Below are 20,750 nucleotides of genomic sequence, written 5' to 3'. Positions count from 1 at the left end.
AAGGTAAGGGGTAATGATCTTTTTTAGTAGCCTTATTTAATTTGCGGAAATCAATTACCATCCTATAACCTGTAATAATTCTTTGCGGGATCAATTCATCTTTATCATTAGGAACGACAGTAATACCTCCCTTCTTAGGGACACAATGGACAGGACTTACCCACTGACTATCAGCAACGGGATAAATTATACCTGCCTCAAGGAGCTTTAGTATTTCCTTTCTTACCACTTCTTTCATTTTAGGATTCAGCCGTCGTTGATGATCACGAACTGGTTTGGCATCTTTCTCCAAATTTATTTTATGTTGACATAGAGTGGGACTAATGCCCTTAAGATCATCAAGAGTATAACCTATAGCAGCACGGTGCTTCTTCAGAGTTTTCAATAATCTCTCTTCTTCATGCTCTGAAAGGTTAGCACTGATAATAACATGATATATCTTCTTTTCATCAAGATAAGCATATTTAAGAGTATCAGGTAACGGTTTAAGCTCGAACACGGGATCACCCTTGGGTGGAGGAGGATCCCCTAGGATTTCAACAGGCAAATTGTGTTTCATGATAGGTTCCTGTTTAAAGAATACTTCATCTATTTCCCTTCTTTCATTCATAAACATATCATTTTCATGGTCTAGCAAATATTGTTCTAAAGGATCACTAGGAGGTACGGCAATAGAAGCAAGACCAATAATTTCATCCTTACTAGGCAATTCCTCTTCACGGTGTTGTCTACGAAATTTAGAGAAATTAAACTCATGAGACATATCGCCCAAGCCAATAGTAACAACATCCTTTTTGCTGTCTATCTTAGCATTAACAGTGTTCAAGAAGGGCCTACCAAATATAATGGGGCAAAAACTATCTTGCGGGGAACAAAGAACAAGAAAATCAGCAGAATATTTAGTTTTTTCACACAAGACTTCAACATCTCTAACAATTCCCATGGGTGAAATAGTATCTCTATTGGCAAGTTTAATTGTGACATCAATATCTTCTAACTCAGTAGGTGCAATATCATGCATAATTTCTTTGTATAAGTCAATAGGTATTGCACTAGCACTAGGACCCATATCACATAAGCCATGATAACAATGATCTCCTATTTTAACTAAAATAACAGGCATGCCTACCACAGGTCTATGTTTATCTTTAGCACAAGGTTTGGCAATTCTAGCAGTTTCATCACGGAAATGAATAACATGCCCATCAATATTATCAGCCAAGAGATCTTTAACAATAGCAATATTAGGTTCAACTTTAACTTGCTCAGGAGGTGTATAAGTTCTAATATTGCTTTTACGGACCACAGTTGAAGCTTTAGCATGATCCTTTATTCTAACAGGGAAAGGTGGTTTCTCAACATAAGTAGTAGGAACAATAGGATCATTATAAGTGATAGTCTTTTCTTCAACTTTAATAGGTGCAGCTACTTTTACTTCTATGGCAGGATGATATTTAAACCACTTCTCCTTAGGAGATCAACATGAGTAGCAAAAGATTCACAGAAAGAAGCTACTATCTCAGAGTCAAGTCCATATTTAGTGCTAAATTTACGGAAAACAACGGTATCCATAAAAGATTTAACACAATCAAACTTAGGTGTCATACCTGACTCCTTACCTTCGTCGAGATCCCGATCACAGAGTTGCGTTTAATTCTTTCCAATAAATCTCATTTGAATTCAATAGTCTTCATCATAAAAGAGCCAGCATAAGAAGTATCGAGCATGGTGCGATTGTTATCAGAAAGCCGAGCATAAAAATTTTGAATAATTATTTCTCTTGGGAGCTCATGATTGGGGCATGAATATAACATTGATTTAAGCCTCCCCCAAGCTTGAGCGATGCTTTCTCCTTCGCAAGGCCAAAAATTATATATATAATTGCGATCACGATGAACAAGATGCATAGGATAAAACTTCTGATGAAATTCCAATTTCAATCGTTTGTAGTTCCATGACCTCCTATCATCACATAGCCTATACCATGTCAATGCATCTCCCTTCAAAGATAAAGGGAAGACCTTATTCTTAATAACATCATCGGGTATACCCGCAAGCTTAAATAATCCACAAACTTCATCCACATAGATTAGGTGCTCATCAGGATGCATTGTTCCATCCCCTGCAAAGGATTAGCAAGCAGTTTTTCTAACATACCCGAAGGAATTTCAAAGCAGACATTTTCATTTTCAGTAGGTTTAGTAGGTTGAGGAGCAACTCTTTACTCTACTGGTCGGGGTGAAGATACCCCGAACAAGCCCCTCAGAGGATTACTTTCCATAGTAACGAGTGACAGTAAATTTCAGCACACTATATAAATTTTTCCTTACCAAATTCCACCTACCAAAGGCGCTTCACTCCCCGGCAACGGCGCCAGAAAAGAGTCTTGATGACCCACAAGTGCAGTGGATCTATCATAGTCCTTTCGATAAGTAAGAGTGTCGAACCCAACGAGGAGCAGAAGGAAATGATAAGCGGTTTTCAGCAAGGTATTCTCTGCAAGCACTGAAATTATAGGTAACAGATAGTTTTGTGATAGGATAATTGGTAACGAACAACAAGTAACAAAAGTAAATAAAGTGCAGCAAGGTGGCCCAATCCTTTTTGTAGCAAAGGACAAGACTGGACAAACTCTTATATAGAGAAAAGCGCTCCCGAGGACACATGGGAATTATCGTCAAGCTAGTTTTCATCACGTTCATATGATTCACATTCGGTACTTTGATAATTTGATATGTGGGTGGACCCGTGCTTGGGTGCTGTTCTTACTTGAACAAGCATCCCACTTATGATTAACCTCTATTGCAAGCATCCGCAACTACAACAGAAGTATTAAGGTAAACCTAACCATAGCATGAAACATATGGATCCAAATCAGCCCCTCACGAAGCAACACATAAACTAGGGTTTAAGCTTCTGTCACTCTAGCAACCCATCATCTACTTATTACTTCCCAATGCCTTCCTCTAGGCCCAAATAATGGTGAAGTGTCATGTAGTCGACGTTCACATAACACCACTAGAGGAGAGACAACATACATCTCATCAAAATATCGAACGAATACCAAATTCACATGACTACTAATAGCAAGACTTCTCCCATGTCCTCAGCAACAAACGTAAATACTCACAAAGCATATTCATGTTCATAATCAGAGGGGTATTAATATGCATATAGGATTTAAACATATGATCTTCCACCAAATAAACCAACTTGCATCAACTACAAGGAGTAATCAACACTACTAGCAACCTACAGGTACCAATCCCGGACTTAGAGACACGAATTGGATACAGGAGATGAACTAGGGTTTGAGAGGAGATGGTGCTGGTGAAGATGTTGATGGAGATTGCCCTCTCCCGATGAGAGGAGCGTTTGACGATGGCGATGATTTCCCCCTTCCGGAGGGAAGTGTCCCCGGCAGAACAGCTCTGCCGGAGCCCTAGATTGGTTCCGCCAAGGTTCCGCCTTGTAGCGGCGGAGTCTCGTCCCGAAAGCTTGCTTATGATTTTTCTTCGGACGAAAGACTTCATATAGCAGAAGATGGGCACCGGAGGGCCAATAGGGGGCCCACGAGGCAGGGGGGCGCGCCCAGGGGGTAGGGCGCGCCCCCCACCCTCGTGGCCAAGGTGTGGGCCCCCTATTGTATTTCTTCCGGTCAGTATTTTTTATTATTTCCAAAAATAACTTTCGTGGAGTTTTAGGACTTTTGGAGTTGTGCAGAATAGGTCTCTAATATTTGCTCATTTTCCAGCCCAGAATTCCAGCTGCCGGCATTCTCCCTCCTTGTGTAAACCTTGTAAAATAAGAGAGAATAGGCATAAGTATTTTGACATAATGTGTAATAACAGCCCATAATGCAATAAATATCGATATAAAAGCATGATGCAAAATGGATGTATCAGTTCACAACGTCTTGTGTTGCTCCTAGAGTGGGTCTTGCACCTAGCGGTGCTTCCAGGACGTAATTCTTCTGTGCAGCAATGAGGATAATCCTGAAGTTACGGACCCAGTCCGTGTAGTTCTACCATCATCTTTCAACTTAGCTTTCTCTAGGGACGCATTAAAATTCAATGGAACAGTACCATGGGCCATTTATCTACAACAAACATAGACATGCAAAATACTATCACGTACTAAGTTCATGATAAATTAAAGTTCAATTAATCATATTACTTAAGAACTCCTGCTTAGATAGACATCCCTCTAATCATCTAAGTGATAACGTGATCCAAATCAACTAAACCATGTCCGATCATCACGTGAGATGGAGTAGTTTTCAATGGTGAACATCAATATGTTGATCATATCTACTATATGATTCACGCTTGACCTTTCGGTCTCAGTGTTCCGAGGCCATATCTGCATATGCTAGGCTTGTCAAGTTTAACCCGATATTCTGCGCGTGCCAAACTGGCTTGCACCCGTTGTATGTGAATGTAGAGCTTATCACACCCGATCATCACGTGGTGTCTCGGCACGAGAACTGTCACAACGGTGCATACTCAGGGAGAACACTTGTACTTTGAAATTTAGTGAGAGATCATCTTATAATGCTACCGCCGTACTAAGCAAAATAAGATGCATAAAGGATAAACATCACATGCAATCAATATAAGTGATATGATATGGCCATCATCATCTTGTGCCTTTGATCTCCATCTCCAAAGCACCATCATAATCACCATCGTCACCGGCTTGACACCTTGATCTCCATCGAAGCACCATTATCGGCTCGCCAACTATTGCTTCTACGACTATCGCTACCGCTTAGTGATAAAGTAAAGCAATTACATAGCGATTGCATTTCATACCATAAAGAGACAACCATATGGCTCCTGCCAGTTGCCGATAACTGTTACAAAACATGATCATCTCATACAACAATTTATATATCATCACGTCTTGACCATATCACATCACAGCAAGCCCTGCAAAAACAAGTTAGACGTCCTCTACTTTGTTGTTGCAAGTTTTACGTGGCTGCTACGGGCTTAGCAACAACCGTTCTTACCTACGCATCAAAACCACAACGATTTTTTTGTGAAGTGTGTTGTTTTAACCTTCAACAAGGACCGGGCATATTCACACTCGATTCAACTAAAGTTGGAGAAACAGACACCCACTAGCCACCTGTGTGCAAAGCACGGCGGTAGAACCAGTCTCATGAACGCAATCATGTAGTGTCGGTCTAGGCCGCTTCATCCAACAATACCGCCGAATCAAAGTATGACATGATGGTAAGTAGTATGACTATTATCGCCCACAACTCTTTGTGTTCTACTCATGCATATAACATCTACGCATAGACCTGGCTCGGATGCCACTGTTGGGGAACGTAGTATTTCAAAAAAACTCCTACGATCACGCAAGATCTATCTAGGAGAAGCATAGCAACGAGCGGGGAGAGTGTGTCCACGTACTCTCGTAGACCGAAAGCGGAAGCGTCAAGTAACGCGGTTGGTGCAGTCGAACGTCTTCGCGATCCAACCGATCAAGTACCGAACGCACCGCACCTCTGCGATCTGCACACGTTCAGCTCGGTGACACCCCTCGAACTCTAGATCCAGCTGAGGCCGAGGGAGTGTTCCGTCAGCACGACGGCGTGGTGACGGTCATGATGAAGTTACCGGCGGAGGGCTTCGCCTAAGCACTACGACGATATGACCGAGGTGTAAAACTGTGGAGGGGGGCACCGCATATGGCTAAAGATCAACTTGTGTGTCTATGGGGTGACCCCCTCCCCCGTATATAAAGGAGGGGAGGAGGAGGCCAGCCAGCCACAAGGGGCGTGCCAAGGGGGAGGAATCCTACTCCTAGTAGGAGTAGGTTTCCTCCTTTCCTAGTCCAAGTAGGAGAAGGGGGGAAGGAGGAGGAGGAGAGAAGGCAGGAGGGGGGTGCCGCCCCCCTCCCCTTGTCCAATTCGGATTGGGGCAAGGCGGGCGCGCGCCACCTCCTGGCCAGCCCTCTCTCTTCTCCACTAAGGCCCATGTGGCCCAATAGCTTCCCAGGGGGGGTTCCGGTAACCCCCGGTACTCCGAAACTTATCCGAAACGACCCGAACCATTCCAGTGTCCGAATGTAGCCTTCCAGTATATGAATCTTTATGTCTCGACCATTTCGAGACTCCCCGTCATGTCCGTGATCTCATCCGGGACTCCGAACAACCTTCGGTCATCAAATCACATAAACTCATAATACGAATCGTCATCGAACGTTAAGCGTGCGGACCCTACGGGTTCGAGAACTATGTAGACATGACCGAGACACCTCTCCGGTCAATAACCAATTGCGGAACCTGGATGCTCGTATTGGTTCCTACATATTCTACAAAGATCTTTATCAGTCAAACCGCATAACAACATACGTTGTTCCCTTTGTCATCGGTATGTTACTTGCCCGAGATTCGATCGTCGGTATCACCATACGTAGTTCAATCTCATTACCGACAAGTATCTTTACTCGTTCTGTAATGCATCATCCCGCAACTAACTCATTAGTCACATTGCTTGCAAGGCTTATAGTGATGTGCATTACCGAGAGGGCCCAGAGATACCTCTCCGACAATCGGAGTGACAAATCCTAATCTCGATCTATGCCAACTCAACAAACACCATCAGTGACACATGTAGAACATCTTTATAATCACCCAGTTACATTGTGACGTTTGATAGCACACTAAGTGTTCCTCTGGTATTCGGGAGTTGCATAATCTCATAGTCAGAGGAACATGTATAAGTCATGATGAAAGCAATAGCAACAAACTAACGATCATAGTACGAATGGGTCTTGTCCATCACATCATTCTCTAATGATGTGATCCCGTTCATCAAATGACAACACATGTCTATGGATAGGAAACATAACTATCTTTGATAAACAAACTAGTCAAGTAGAAGCGTACTAGGACACTCTGTTTGTCTATGTATTCACACATGTACTAAGTTTCCGGTTAATACAATTCTAGCATGAATAATAAAAATTTATCATGATATAAGTAAATGCAAATAACAACTTTAATATTGCCTCTAGGGCACATTTCCTTCACTCCGGCGGAGCGATTCCGCCGGGGGAACTTCCCTCCCGGAGGGGGAAATCATCGTCATCATCATCACCAACAACTCTCCCATCTTGGGGAGGGAAATCTCCATCAACATCTTCAACAACACCCTCTCATCTCAAACCCTAGTTCATCTCTTGTGTTCAATCTTGTTACCGGAACTATAGATTGGTGCTTGTGGGTGACTAGTAGTATTGATTACATCTTGTAGTTGATTACTATATGGTTTATTTGGTGGAAGTTTATATGTTCAGATACAATATGCTATTTAATACCCCTCTGATCTTGAGCATGATTATCATTTGTGAGTAGTTACTTTTGTTCTTGAGGTCACAGGAGAAATCATGTTGCAAGTAATCATGTGAATTTGATATGTGTTCGATATTTTGATAGTATGTATGTTCTGATTCCCTTAGTGGTGTCATGTGAACGTCGACTACATGACACTTCACCATACTTGGGCCTAAGGGAATGCATTGTGGAGTAGCAATTAGATGATGGGTTGCGACAGTGACAGAAGCTTAAACCCCAGTTTATGCGCTATTCCGTAAGGGACCGATTGGATCCAAAAGTTTAATGCTATGGTTAGAACTTATTCTTAATACTTTTCTCATAGTTGTGGATGCTTGTGGGAGGGTTAATCATAAGTAGGAGGTTTGTTCAAGTAAGAACAGCACCTAAGCACCGGTCCACCCACATATCAAATTATCAAAGTAGCGAACACAAATCGAACCAACATGGTGAAAGTGACTAGATGAAATTCCCGTGTACCCTCAAGAACGCTTTGCTTATCATAAGAGACCGTTTTGGCCTGTCCTTTGCCTCAAAAGGATTGGGCTACCTTGCTGCACTTTTGTTACTACTACCATTACTTGCTCGTTACAAATTATCTTGCTATCAAACTATTCTGCTACTTACAATTTCAGCACTTGCAGACATTACCTTACTGAAAACTACTTGTCATTTACTTCTGCTCCTCGTTGGGTTCGACACTCTTACTTATCAAAAAGAGCTACAATTGATCCCCTATACTTGTGGGTCATCAAGGCTACTTTCTTGCACCATTGCCGGGGAGTGAAGCGCCTTTGGTAAGTGGAATTTGGTAAGGAAACATTTATATAGTGTGCTGAAATTTATTGTCACTTGTTACTATGTAAAACAATCCTTTGAGGGTTTTGTTCAGGGTATCTTCACCTCATCCGGAACCACAATTAGCTACCCCTCAACCTACTGCACCTACTGAAAATATTGAATATGAAATTCCTTCGGGTATGATAGAACAACTGCTAGCTAATCCTTATGCTGGAGATGGAACCGAACATCCTGATATGCACTTGATATATGTATAACAAATTTGTGGGTTGTTTAAGCTTGCAGGAGATGAAGTTATGAAGAAGGTTTTCTCTTTATCTTTGAAGGGAAAAATCATTGGCATGGTATAGGCTATGCAATGATATTGGATCTTGGAATTGGAATCGATTGAAATTGGAGATCCACCAAAAAAATATCCTATGCATCTAGTTCATCATGATCGGAATTATATATATATAATTTTTGGCCTCGTGAAGGAGAAAGTATCGCTCTAGATTGGGGGAGGCTTAAGTCAATGTTATATTCATGCCCCAATCATGAGCTCTCAAGATAAATTATTATCCAGAACTTTTATGCTCGACTTTCTCGTAATGATCAAACCATGCTTGATACTTCTTGTACTGGTTCTTTTATTAAGAAGACTATTGAATTCCGGTGGGATCTTTTGGAAAGAATTAAACGCAACTCTGAAGATTGGGAACTCGACGAAAGTAAAGAGTCAAGTATTAAGCTTAAGTATGATTGTGTCAAATCTTTTATGGATACCGATGCTTTTCAAAAGTTTAGCACTAAATATGGACTTGACTCTGAGATAGTAGCTTTCTTCTGTGAATCATTTGCTACTCATGTTGAACTCCCTAAAGAGAAGTGGTTTAAATATCACCCACCTATTAAAGAAGAAATTAAAGAACGGGTACCAGTTAAAGAAGAAACTACACTTTACAGTGTTGATCCAGTTGTTCCTTCTTCTTATATTGAGAAACCACCTTTTCCTGTTAGGATAAAGGAACATGCCAAAGTTTCAACTGTGGTTAACAAAAGCCATATTAGAACACCTAAACCTGATGAACAAATTAAAGTAGAACCTAGTATTGCTATGGTTAAAGATCTCTTGGAAGAAGATATGGATGGGCACTATTTACTTCTATGAAGAAGCTGCTAGAATTGCCAAACCTGATAAAAAGGACAAACATAGACCTGTTGTTGGCATGCCTGTCATCTCAGTTAAAATAGGAGATCACTGTTATCATGGTTTATGTGACATAGGTGCTAGTGTGAGTGCTATTCCTTACACCTTATATCAAGAAATTATGAATAACATAGCAGCCGCAGAGATAGAAGACATAGATGTTGCTATTAAACTTGCTAATAGAGACACAATATCACCAATTGGGATTGTTAGAGATGTTGAAGTCTTGTGTGGGAGAATAAAATACGCTACTGATTTTCTTGTTCCTGGTTCCCCACAAGATGACTTTTGTCCCATTACCTTTGGTAGACCTTAACACCGTTAATGCTAGAATAGACTGTGAGAAACAAACTGTCGGTGTTAGTTTTGGTGAGGAGTCTCATGAGTATAATTTTTACAAGTTTAGTAGAAAGCTTCATGAAAAAGACTGCCTAGTAAAGATGAATTAATTGGTCTTTCTTCTATTGTTGTGCCTCCTACTGATCCACTAGAACAATATTTGCTAGACCATGAAAATGATTTACATATGCATGAAAGAAATGAAATAGATAAGATTTTCTTTGAACAACGTCCTCTGCTTAAACACAATTTTCCTATTAAAACTCTAAGAGGTCCTCCTCCACCTAAAGGTGATCCCGTGTTTGAATTAAAACAATTGCCAGACACTTTGAAATATGCTTAGCTTGATGAAAAGAAGATATATCATGTTATTATTAGTGCTAACCTTTCAGAACATGAAGAAGAAAGATTATTGAAAGTCCTAAGGAAGCACCGAGCTGCTATTGGATATACTCTCAATCATTTAAAGGGCATTAGTCCCACTCTATGTCAGCACAAAATAACCTGATGCTAAACCTGTTGTTGATCACCAACGTCGGTTAAATCCGAAGATGAAAGAAGTGGTAATAACAGAAATATTAAAACTTCTGGAAGAAGGTATAATCTATCCCATAGCTGATAGTAGATGGGTAAGTCATGTTCATTGTGTTCCTAAGAAAGGAGGTATAACTGTTGTTCCTAATGACAAGAATGAACTCATTCCACAAAGAATTGTTACAGGCTATAGAATGGTAATTGATTTTAGAAAATTAAACAAAGCAACTAGAAAAGATCATTACCATTTGCCTTTTATTGATCAAATGCTTGAAATATTATCTAAGCACACACACTTTTGCTTCCTTGATGGATATTGTGGTTTTTCACAAATATTTGTTTCTCAACCTGATCAAGAAAAGACCACTTTTACTTGTCCTTTTGGAACCTATGCTTATATATGTATGCCTTTTGGTTTATGTAATGCACCTGCTACCTTTCAAAGATGTATGACTGCTATATTCTCTGAATTTTGTGAAAAGATTGTTGAGGTTTTCATCGATGACTTCTCTGTTTATGGGAAGTCTTTTGATGATTGTTTAAGCAATCTTGATCGAGTTTTGCAAAGATGTGAACAAACAAATCTTGTCTTGAATTGGGAGAAGTGCCACTTTATGGTTAATGAAAGAGGTATTGAGGTGGGCAAAGCTAAGGTTGATGCAATTGAGAAAATGCCATGTCCTAAAGATATAAAAGGTATTCGTAGTTTCTTAGGTCATGTTGGTTTCTATAGGAGATTTATCAAAGACTTTTCTAAAATTTCTAGGCCTCTTACGAGTCTTTTGCAAAAGGAAATTCCTTTTGTTTTTTATGATGATTGTTTAGAAGCCTTTGAAACACTAAAGAAAGCCTTAATTTCTGCATCTATTGTTCAACCACCTGATTGGAACTTGCCTTTTGAAGATGCTAGTGATTATGATGTTGGTGCTGTTCTAGGACAAAGAGTTGATAAGAAATTGAATGTTATTGATTATGCTAGTAAAACTCTAGACAGTGCTCAATGAAACTATGCTACTACTAAAAAAAATCTTAGCAGTGGTGTTTGCTTGTGATAAATTTAGACCTTATATTGTTGATTCCAAAGTAATTGTTCAAACCAATCATGCTGCTATAAAATATCTTATGGAAAAGAAAGATGCTAAACCTAGACTTATTCGATGGGTTCTCTTGTTACAAGAATTTGATTTGCATACCATTGATAGAAAAGGAGCTGAGAACCCCGTAGATGATAATGTATCTAGGCTTGAAAATGTGCCTGATGACCCACTACCTATTGATGATAGTTTTCCTGATGAGCAGTTAGCTGCAATAAATGTTTCTCATAGAACTCCTTGGTATGCTGACTATGCTAATTACATTGTTGCTAAATATTTACCACCTAGCTTTACATACCAACAAAAGGAAAAATTCTTCTATGATTTAAGACATTACTTTTGGGATGACCCACATCTTTATCAAGAAGGAGTAGATGGTATTATTAGACGTTGTGTACCTGAGCATGAACAGGGACAAATCCTACGGAAATTTCACTCCGAAACTTATGGAGGGCATCACACAAGAGATAGAACTGCTCACAAGGTATTGCAATATGGATTTTATTGGCCTACTCTCTTCAAGGATGCACGTAAGTTCGTCTTATCTTGTGATGAATGCCAAAGAATAGGTAATATCGGTAAGCATCAAGAAATTCCTATGAACTATTCACTTGCTGTTGAACCATTTGATGTTTGGGGATATGATTACATGGGACCTTTTCCTTCCTCTAATGGGTATACACATATTTTGGTTGCTGTTGATTAAGTTACTAAATGGGTAGAAGCTATTCCAACCAATAGTGCTGATCACAACACCACTATTAAAATGCTTAAGGAAGTTATTTTCCCAAGGTTTGGAGTCACTAGATATTTAATGACTGGCGGTGGTTCACACTTTATTCATGGTGCTTTCCATAAAATGCTTGCCAAGTATGATGTTAACCATAGAATTGCATCACCTTATCATCCTCAGTCTAGTGGTCAATTTGAACTTAGCAATAGAGAAATAAATTTAATTTTGCAAAAGACTGTCAATAGGTCCAAGAAGAATTGGTCTAAGAAATTAGATGATGCACTTTGGGCTTATAGAACAGCATATAAAAATCCTATGGGTATGTCTCCTTATAAAATGGTTTATGGAAAATCTTGTCATTTGCCTCTTGAGTTAGAACATAAAGCATATTGGGCAATCAAAGAACTCAATTGTGATTTCAAACTTGCCGGTGAAAAGAGGTTATTTGATATTAGCTCATTGGATGAATGGAGAACCCAAGCTTATGAAAATGCAAAATTATTCAAAGAAAAAGTTAAAAGATGGCATGACAAAAGAATCCAAAAGCATGAGTTCAAAGTCGGAGAATATGTTCTTTTGTACAACTCTCGTTTCAGATTCTTTGCAGAAAACTCCTCTCAAAATGGGAAGGCCCATATGTTATCGAGGAGGTTTATCGGTCTAGAGCCATCAAAATAAATAATGCCGAAGGTACTAACCCGAAGGTTGTCAATGGGCAACGAATAAAACATTATATCTCAGGTACGCCCATTAATGTTGAAAGTAATATTATTCAAACTATGACACCGGAAGAACACATAAAAGAGTCCTTCCGGAACACTCCAGAATCGTGAAAATAAGGAGGTACGTGATACAGTAAGTAAACGGACTCCGAAAAATCCGCAAAAATATTTTCTTTCTGTTTTGGAATATTTAGAAAAATAGGAAAATAAGAAACTTCCAGGAAGCGTACCCTGGTGCGCACAAGACACCAGGGCGCGCCAGGCTTGCCTGGCGCGCCCAGGTGGGTTGTGCCCACCTGGGACACCTTCCGGACTCCGTTTTTCTATAGCTTGCTTGTCCTCCAAGTTAAAAAAATCTATATATACTTCCCAAACCTGTTAACCATCGTATCATGGAGAAATCTTCTGTTCTCTTTTCTTGCTGTTTCTGGTCGATTTATCAAGCCAGGCATCATGTCTTCCTGCTCCTCCAACAACATGGAAGTACATGCTCGGTTGATGAAGATCGAGCTGAAGAGGGAGGAGTTTACGGACGCCGTCAAGGGAGACAAGGGCAAGGAGGCTACCGTAGATCCACCCCCGGTGGCAGAACAAGCACTGCTGGCCGAGGAGGAGGAAGAAGATATCCTCAAGCCCTACCTTACTCATCTTACTCCTGCTGAGATTGAAGCCTTTCGCGTCATTGAAATAGTTCTCATACAAAATAAGTATGGCAAAGTATCAGGTGAAACGGTAATTCAGTGAAAATCTGGAAACTTACCACCAGAGCCACCGGATGATACATGGACGGATTAGATAGAAGGTGGGATGCCCCATAGCCACTGAAACATATTTACAGAAAACACCTTTGCGCACCCTTCGCCCTTTCCTCTTCCTCTCCCTGTGCTCGTTCTTCCCCCGATAATGGCAGCAGGTGAATCGGCGAACCATGAGGCGAAGCAGGGGAAGAACTATAATCTCTTATCTGGCTTGGCCGGGGTACTTCCGGCGCCGGGGAAGATGACCTAGGACGCGAGCGCGAAGCGAGGTTGTGCACGTCCGGTGAGTCAGCGATAATGGCTGCCAGGCGAATCCGACGGAAGGTGGAGCTCAGATCCCTCCTGTTCGTATGTGTGCAGCTGCGCATCCGTTTACAGCCGCCCCTCACCATTGTTTCTTCTCCACAACCTTACATCTCAGCCCCCATGGTGTGTGCACAAATCAGCGCTTGCATCGGAATGAGCTTGCCGCCTCGCCGGAGTAAGGAACTACAGCCGCTCGCTGGCCAACCACATCTAATAATAACTGGAAAAAGTGAATCTACGTGCAAGCATGCAGGCATCAATCGGCCGCGCCACAGACGTAGGGTCCTGAGCTATGAAAACACATCCATGGCCACGAGTTCATCTACTGGGAATTCTAGATCCAAGCTAGCCAGCCAGCCATATAGTATGAGACTAGAATCAAACCAATTAGAAGGGGGCTAGAAGCTGCCATGAATAAATTACGGTCACCGCCAAGAATTAGGATGCCCGTCGCCAACGGGGGCGTTCACGGGGGAAGAGGAACCGCCTGAGGGTGCGGTCAATGCACTGGCTAAGCCGGCGGGCGGTGGGCAGGCAGGGTGCCAAAGGAGGCGTTGCTATCGCCAGGTGCATGACCTACTCAACCACGTCAGGCTCATGCGCCGTTAAGCATCCACCGCCGCCGCGGCCGCCGCTCCGGCATTCGTCGTGGTCTTCACCGGATTTGCCGGATCCACCAGCAAGACCACGTCAACGACCTCTATTTCATGCTAGCGCAGTCGCTGGCAAGTACCTCAACCCTTCCATACTCTTGTTCCCCGGATTCGCCGGCAGCCAACATCGGGGAGGAACAAGCACAGGAGGAGGGAGAGGAAAAGACGAAGGGTGTTGCAGCAATTGTGTATAGCAAGGTGTTTTCTGGAAATACGTTTAAGTGGCTATCGGGCATCCCACCTCCTATCTAATCCGTCCATGTATCATCCGGTGGCTCTGTTCGTAAGTTTCCAGATTTTCACTGAATTACCGTTTTCACCTGATACTTCGCCAATAACTATCTCACTCGCAAAAATATTCTGCATCAAGAGCATATCATCCATCTCCGGAGCGTCATCCGTCGATTGGAGAATCTCTTGATCCTTAAGGACAGGATCGCTTCATCACCACCACCATCTTCTTCACCACCAAAGGAGAATTAAGTTTCGGGTATAGGCACTCCCCTTGGCTTCCGCCAAGCTTGGGGGAGGTGCCCCGGTATCGTATCATCCCGCTATCTTTTTACCTTTACTTATTTTAGTTCGATCTTTTGCTTTAGATGAATAAAAGTTTTAGTTCGATCCTTTCTTCATTGAGAGTTTGCTTAGTGTTATATCCTTGTAATCATGTGCAAGATATATAATAAAGTTAGTTTGAGTTTTTGCTTTCTTTACTTTCATGTTGCAAATAAAAGAAAATAAATAAGGAAGAAAAAGAGAAAGGAATTAAATAAAAAATAAAGAAATAATCAAGAAGATCATACACTAATCCTATGGTAGGTGATGGCACCACATAAGGAAAAGTATAAGTAGAAAATTTTATTAGAGATTGACAAACATAGCATTAGTCAATGATGCAACTCATGAAAGAATTAATAAGGGAAGAGAAGATTCACATATAAATATACTATCCTAGAAGTCTTTTGTGATTGTGAGCCCTCATCAAAATATTATATGCCAAAATTGTTGACGTTGGACAAGGAAGACAACTTAATGGTTTATGTTTGTTTATATTCACATAGAAGTCATATTGTCATAGATCCTTCAACATATGATGCTTGCCCCCTATCTTTGCTAGCCAGAAATTCCGCACTAAGTAGAGATACTACTTGTGCATCCAAAAACCCTTAAACCCAAATCTTATTTTCAAGTGTCCACCATACTTACCTAGGGATTGAGCAAGATCCCTCAAGTAAGTTGTCATCGGTGCAAAAAGGCAATAAAAATTGCTTCTAAATGTGTGAGATCATTTAGTGTAAGAGAAAATTGAGCGTTGCACGAACTTGTGATGGTGAAGAATAAAAGCGATAGACTGCATAATAAAGGTCGCTATCATAAGGGGCAATGCAACGTGACGTTCTTTTGCACTAAGGGGTTGAACATACAAACAAATAAGCGCATGGCAACCTCTGCTTCCCTCTGCGAAGGGCCTACCTTTTACTTTTATCCAAAGAGTCAAAGTTTTCCTTCTATCCCTTTTTATTTTTCTCCTTTGAAAGCATCATGTGGTGAGGAAAGATCTAGGCACATATGTCGAGTTGAATATAGATAGCATGAGTTATTATTGTTGACATCACCCTTGAGGTGAATACGTTGGGAGGCAAAACTATAAGCCCCTATCTTTCTATGTGTCCGGTTGAAACGTTTTGCTCATGTGTATGCAGTGAGTGTTAGCAATCATAGAAGACTATACGATGGTTGAGTATGTGGACTTGCCAAAAGGCTCCGATACGTGACCCTTTCCTGAAAAGATGATGAATTGTTGTTGCAAAGTTGACTGGGAACATAGTTTGTTGGTTGCTTTATGCTTCGATCGTGTGATGAACTGTTACTTATTCATGAGAAGTATATGATAAAAGTTCTATGACAAAAGTCTTATGTTTAAATTTGTTGCTGTTATAATAATCTACTTGATGCTTCTATGTCCATATTTTGTTTTTATCGACACCTCTCTCTCAAAGCGCGTGGACATGTTTTTCGATTTCAGTTTTCTCTTGAGGACAAGCGAGGTCTAAGCTTGGGGGAGTTGATACTTCCATTTTGCATCATGTTTTCTTACAATTATTTATGATGTTTTTATCCATAATAATGCTTTTTGGAGTAATTCTAATGCATTTTCTCTCATAATTTGCAAGGTGCACACCAAGAGGGAGAATTCCGGCAACTGGAAATCTGGACCTGGAAAAGCTACGTCAGGCTACCTATTCTGCACAACTCCAAACAAGCTGAAACTTCACGAATAATTTTTATGGAATATTTGAGGAATATTGGAGCAAATAACTTCCACAGGGGGGCCACCAGGTGGGCACAATCCACCTGGGCGCGCCCTAGTGGGTTGTGGTCACCCAGGCCCACCTCCGTTGCCCATCTTATGGTAGATAGGTCATTTTGACCTAGAAAAAATAAAGGGAGGACTTTCGGGATGGAGTGCCGCCGTCTCGAGGCGGAACTTGGGCAGGAGCACTTTTGCCCTCCGGAGGAGCGATTCCGCCGGGAGAACTTCCCTATCGGAGGGGAAAATCATCGTCATCATCATCACCAACAACTCTCCCATCTTGGGGAGGGCAATCTCCATGAACATCTTCAACAGCATCATCTCATCTCAAACCCAAGTTCATCTCTTGTGTTCAATCTTGTTGCCAGAACTATAGATTGGTGCTTGTGGGTGACTAGTAGTATTGATTACATCTTGTAGTTGATTACTATATGGTTTATTTGGTGGAAGTTTATATGTTCAGATCCAATATGCTATTTAATACCCCTCTGATCTTGATCATGATTATCATTTGTGATTAGTTACTTTTGTTCTTGAGGTCACGGGAGAAATCATGTTGCAAGTAATCATGTGAATTTGATATGTGTTCGATATTTTGATAGTATGTATGTTGTGATTCCCTTGGTGGTGTCATGTGAACATCGACTACATGACACTTCACCATACTTGGGCCTAATGCATTGTGGAGTAGCAATTAGATGATGGGTTGCGAGAGTGACAGAAGCTTAAACCCCAATTTATGCGCTATTCCGTGAGGGACCTATTGGATCCAAAAGTTTAATGCTATGGTTAGAATTTATTCTTAATACTTTTCTCGTAGTTGCGGATGCTTGCGGGAGGGTTAATCATAAGTAGGAGGTTTGTTCAAGTAAGAACAACACCTAAGCACCGGTTCACCCACATATCAAATTATCAAAGTAGAGAACACAAATCGAACCAACATGATGAAAGTGACTAGATGAAATTCCCATGTACCCTCAAGAACGTTGTGCTTATCATAAGAGACTATTTTGGCCTGTCCTTTGCCTCAAAAGGATTGGGCTACCTTGCTGCACTTTTGTTACTACTACCGTTACTTGCTTGTTACAAATTATCTTGCTATCAAACTACTGTTGGGGAATGTAGTATTTAAATATTTTCCTACGATCACGCAAGATCTATCAAGGAGAAGCATAGCAACGAGCGGGGAGAGTGTGTCCACATACCCTCGTAGACCGAAAGCGGAAGCGTTAAGTAACGCGGTTGATGTAGTCGAACGTCTTCGCGATCCAACCGATCCAAGTACTGAACGTACGGCACCTCCGCGTTCAGCACACGTTCAGCTCGATGACGTCCCTCGAACTCTTGATCCAGTTGAGGCCGAGGGAGAGTTTCATCAGGACGATGGCGTGGTGACGGTGATGATGAAGTTACCAGCGCAGGGCTTCGCCTAAGCACTACGATGATATGACCGAGGTGTGTAACTGTGGAGGGGGGCACCGCACACGGTTAAGAGAAACTTGTGTCCTTTGGGGTGCCCCCATCCCATGTATATAAAGGAGGGGAGGAGGAGGAGGAGGCCGGCCAAGGGGGGCGCGCGCCATGGGGAGTCCAACTAGGATTCCCAATCCTAGTTGGAGTCCCCTTCCATCCAGGAGAGGGAGAGGGAGGGAAGGAGGAAGAGGGGAGAAGGAAAGAGGGGGCGCCGCCCCCCTCCCTAGTCCAATTCGGACTAGCCATAGGGGGCGCAGCCTCCCTTGTGGCCCTCCTCTCCTTTCCACTAAGGCTCATGAACTTCTCGGGGGGGTTCCGGTAACCCCCGGTACTCCGAAACTTATCCGAAACGACCTGAACCATTCCGGTGTCCGAATGTAACCTTCCAATATATGAATCTTTATATCTCGCCCATTTCGAGACTCCTCGTCATGTCCGTTATCTCATCCGGAACTCCGAACAAACTTCGGTCATCAAATCACATAACTCATAATACAAATCATCATCGAACGTTCAACGTGCGGACCCTACGGGTTCGAGAACTATGTAGACATGACCGGGACACATCTCCGGTCAATAACCAATAGCGGAACCTGGATGCTCATATTGGTTCCTACATATTCTACGAAGATCTTTATCGGTCAAACCGCATAACAACATCCGTTGTTCCCTTTGTCGTCGGTATGTTACTTGCCCGAGATTCGATCGTTGGTATCATCATACCGAGTTCAATCTTGTTACCGGCAAGTCTCTTTACTTGTTTCGTAATGCATCATCCCGCAACTAACTCATTAGTCACATTGCTTGCAAGGCTTATAGTGATGTGCATTGCCGAGAGGGCCCAGAGATACCTCTCCGATACACGGAGTGACAAATCCTAATCTCGATCTATGCCAACTCAACAAACACCATCGGAGACACCTTTAGAGCATCTTTATAATCACCCAGTTACGTTGTGACGTTTGATAGCACACTAAGTGTTCCTCTGGTATTTGAGAGTTGCATAATCTCATAGTCATAGGAACATGTATAAGTCATGAAGAAAGCAATAGCAATAAACTAAACGATCATAGTGCTAAGCTAATGGATGGGTATTGTCAATAGAGAATGATGTGATCTCATTCATCAAATGACAATACATGTCCATGTCTAGGAAACTTGACCATCTTTGATTAACGAGCTAGTCAAGTAGAGGCATACTAGGGACACTCTGTTTTGTCTATGTATCCACACATGTATCAAGTTTCCAGTTAATACAATTCTAGCATGAATAATAAACATTTATAATGATATAAGGAAATATAAATAACAACTTTATTATTGCCTCTAGGACATATTTCCTTCAGTCTCCCACTTGCACTAGAGTCAATAATCTAGATTACATAGTAATGATTCTAACACCCATGGAGTCTTGGTGCTGATCATGTTTTGCTAATGAGAGAGGCTTAGTCAATAGGTCTGTAATATTCAGATCCGTATGTATTTTGCAAATCTCTATGTCTCCCTCCTTGACTTGCTCGCGGATGAAATTGAAGCGTCTCTTGATCTGTTTGGTTCTCTTGTGAAATCTGGATTCCTTTACCAAGGTTATTGCTCCAGTATTGTCACAAAAGATTTTCATTGGACCCGATGCACTAGGTATGACACCTAGATCGGATATGAACTCCTTGATCCAGACTCCTTCATTTGCTGCTTCCGAAGCAGCTATGTACTCCGCTTCACACGTAGATCCCGCCAGGACGCTTTGCTTAGAATTGCACCAACTGACAGCTCCACAATTCAATATAAATACGTATCCGGTTTGTGACTTAGATTCATCGGGATCAGTGTCAAAGCTTGCCTCAACGTAACCATTTATGATGAGCTCTTTTTTACCTCCATAAACGAGAAACATATCCTTAGTCCTTTTTAGGTATTTTAGGATGTTCTTAACCGTTGTCCTATGATGCACTCCTGGATTACTTTGGTACCTCCCTGCTAAACTAGTAGCAAGGCACACATCAGGTCTGGTACACAACATTGCATACATGATAGATCCTATGGCTGAAGCATAGGGAATGACTTTCATTTTTTCTCTATCTTCTGCAGTGGTTGGGCATTGAGTCTGACTCAACTTCACACCTTGTAACACAGGCAAGAACCCTTTCTTTGCTTGATCCATTTTGAACTTCTTCAAGACTTTATCAAGGTATGTGCTTTGTGAAAGTCCAGTTAAGCGTCCTGATCTATCTCTATAGATCTTGATGCCCAATATATAAGCAGCATCACCGAGGTCTTTCATTGAAAAATTCTTATTCAAGTATCCTTTTATGCTATCCAGAAATTCTGTATCATTTCCGTGAAGGAAATATGCCCTAGAGGCAATAATAAAGTTGTTATTTATATTTCCTTATATCTTGATAAATGTTTATTATTCATGCTAGAATTGTATTAACCGGAAACTTAGTACATGTGTGAATACATAGACAAAACTTATTGTCCCT

The sequence above is a fragment of the Aegilops tauschii genome, chromosome 4, assembly GCF_002575655.3.
Source record: "Aegilops tauschii subsp. strangulata cultivar AL8/78 chromosome 4, Aet v6.0, whole genome shotgun sequence".
In the NCBI taxonomy this organism is placed as follows: Eukaryota; Viridiplantae; Streptophyta; class Magnoliopsida; order Poales; family Poaceae; genus Aegilops; species Aegilops tauschii.
Note: the sequence above shows the minus strand (reverse complement) of the source record.